Source organism: Gracilinanus agilis, chromosome 3 (assembly GCF_016433145.1).
Source record: "Gracilinanus agilis isolate LMUSP501 chromosome 3, AgileGrace, whole genome shotgun sequence".
NCBI lineage: Eukaryota > Metazoa > Chordata > Mammalia > Didelphimorphia > Didelphidae > Gracilinanus > Gracilinanus agilis.
In genome coordinates, this window is record NC_058132.1 from 535,642,706 (window position 1) to 535,645,634 (window position 2,929).

At 37.0% G+C, this 2,929-nt stretch overlaps 1 pseudogene; it reads right to left on the reverse strand.

The window, feature by feature from the left end:
• Positions 1–1,357: 1,357 nt before the first annotated feature.
• Positions 1,358–2,462, reverse strand: LOC123241816 (annotated as a pseudogene).
• Between the last annotated feature and the right edge of the window lie 467 nt (positions 2,463–2,929).

The following is a 2,929-nucleotide window of genomic DNA, read 5'->3' on the forward strand; positions in this document are numbered from 1 at the left end:
GGTAATATTTCTTGAATAAATTAGTCACTAAGTAAATGAATGTAATGAATAAATAAATATTTCTTGTGTTTACTATGTGTCAAGCACCAGACTAAGCCTGAGCATAATAATTCAAAAGTGAAACAATTCCTGTCCTTAAGGACCTTGCATTCTACTAGAGGAATAAATGTATTTAAAAGAATGAGTTCCTCAAAGAATAGAGTTATGTACTAGAAAATTATAAAGATTGTCAATAGAATATTGGGTCATGTCATTAATGCATTTTTTTCCAGAAGCAATGATAGTGACTTTTTAATAACAATTCTCAGAGCAAGAAGTGGAAATAGTAGCTGGGCATTCTTAGGGATGGAAAATTGCTGAAAGATAGGGTGAAGATAAGAATGAAAGTTCCTAGGAGATTTAGAGATTTAGCACCTCCTAGGCATGTCTTTTAATGGTCCAGTTTACAAGGTTAAAGCAACAATAGTAGCATGTGGGACAGGATAGAAAGTGAATAACTTAATATACCTTGTAGGAGAGAGAGAGAGAGAGAGAGAGAGAGAGAGAGAGAGAGATAGAGAGAGAGAGAGAGAGAGAGAGAGAGAGAGAGAGAGAGAGATTATTATGCTTTCCAGAAAGATGCATCAGCCAAAGTGTCATAGTCATTTTTATTTCTAGAAAAGGATCAGAGGGAGATGAATGTGTTATCTTGTCCCTTCCACTGTGTTGAACCAAGGTAGTTAGAGGTATCTGTGTTTTTTTTAAAGGAGCCTTTTTTAAAATTGCACTGGTATATAGATAGTTCTTCAAGAAAATCAAAAGATAAATCAATGACATGCCTTAGAACATTGCTCAACAGGTATCAAGCATAGCTCCTAAGGAAGCATTCACTCATTTGAACACTCTAATTTGTAACCATATTCCTTTTATCACGATATATAGTATTCAGTATATTGTCACTAATATTTCAACAGAATTAATTATGACACCTAAATTTGAAACACTTTTCAGTGCAAGTCATCTTTCTTGTAGTGTGAGTTCATATTTAATATGAACATATTTAATATGAATAATCATATTCATTCAGAAACAGTTTTATTTAGAAATCATATGCATTTATGCATATCATATGCATAGAAATTAATATGCAAACAACAACAAGACACCTTAGCTTTGGTTATATTTATTTTTTAAAAGTATTTAATTCTTAAGAAAATATTAATCATCATTATTATTAATATTTACATTTGTTATCAAAACATACACTTGACACAATAAAATTATATGTATATGTATATATATAAAACAATACTTTCAGGTATATAATCCTCACCATTTGTGAAAAATACAAATTAAAAACAAAACCAAAGAACCTCCTCTAAAACTTACTAAATGTGGAGGTTGAAGAAAGGGAAGTGAAAAACATGGACAACAAACTATTCACATTTTTCTTCTCAAACCTCTAACACATTACATGGTTTTTGAAATAGCTTATAAAACCCCCAAACTCAGAATTTTCTCCACTGGTTTGAAACAATTCCATTGAGTACTATATTGGTAAACTGCATATACTATTTTCTTTCTTTTTCTTTCTTTCTTTTTTTTTTTTTTTTTTTTTTGGTAGCAGGAACTTCTGTTTTGTTCTCTAAATGTAATTTGACATTTTTCTTCTGACTTCTTTCTTTGTTTTTTCCTAATACTATTTTTACTTTTTTCCTAGAGGTAAACTGTCTGTAATTTTGATGTCGACTTCTTTAGGTTCTTCATCAAGATGAACCTCGGATACCATCTTGACTTGACCTGTAAATTGTTCAGGTGAAGACTAAAACCATAACCATGTGGGGACTTGGTACTTTTTTGCTTCTGACAAGTATCTAGAAAAATTGTACTATCTGACTTTTGTTTTATTTGAGGCACATTTTTATTGGTTTCATCAGAAACTTGCATAAATGTCTTTAGAATATATAGGCATTATTCTGTTTTTAGTTTTTCTGAGTCTTTTTCATTTACTGTTCCTTGATATTCAGAAACTTCAGGAGAACATTCCTGCACATTTTTGTTCAGAGGTAGATATACCAGATCCAACTTAATGTCCTTCTTGCCTGGATTTATTATATAAGATTTTCTACAATTCAAATGTTTTCTGAGTTTTCTTATTGAGTTGTAAAGACATGGAACAATGTGAAACTACATGAAACAAATGAATATGTGTGTTGGGAACTGCAACCAACCTTCTGTGCAAGATCTTTGCTTTTCTTAATATTGGAAATCCTTTTTTAGTACCTTTTTGGTGGTACTTCCCCAAAGACCATTTTGGAAAATACGATGTGATTCCAATTGTTTTTCAGGTTCATTCCTTAAAAAGTATTTCCAATTATGGGGACAAAAGATCCAATATTACGTTTTACTCTTTTGGATATATTGCTTTTGTCACACATCAACTTGGATGTATCATTGACAACTTGAAACTGAGTACTTTCTCCTCCCCTTCCCTCCCCTTCCCTCCCCTCCCCTCCCCTCTCCTCTCCTCCTCTCCCCTCCCCTCTCCTCTCCTCTCCTCTCCTCTCCTCCCCTCCCCTCCCCTCTCCTCTCCTCCTCTCCCCTCCCCTCTCCTCTCCTCTCCTCTCCTCTCCTCCCCTCCCCTCCCCTCTCCTCTCCTCCTCTCCCCTCCCCTCTCCTCTCCTCTCCTCTCCTCTCCTCCCCTCCCCTCCCCTCTCCTCTCCTCCTCTCCCCTCCCCTCTCCTCTCCTCTCCTCTCCTCTCCTCCCCTCCCCTCCCCTCTCCTCTCCTCCTCTCCCCTCCCCTCTCCTCTCCTCTCCTCTCCTCTCCTCCCCTCCCCTCCCCTCTCCTCTCCTCCTCTCCCCTCCCCTCTCCTCTCCTCTCCTCTCCTCTCCTCCCCTCCCCTCCCCTCTCCTCTCCTCCTCTCCCCTCCCCTCTCCTCTCCTCTCCTC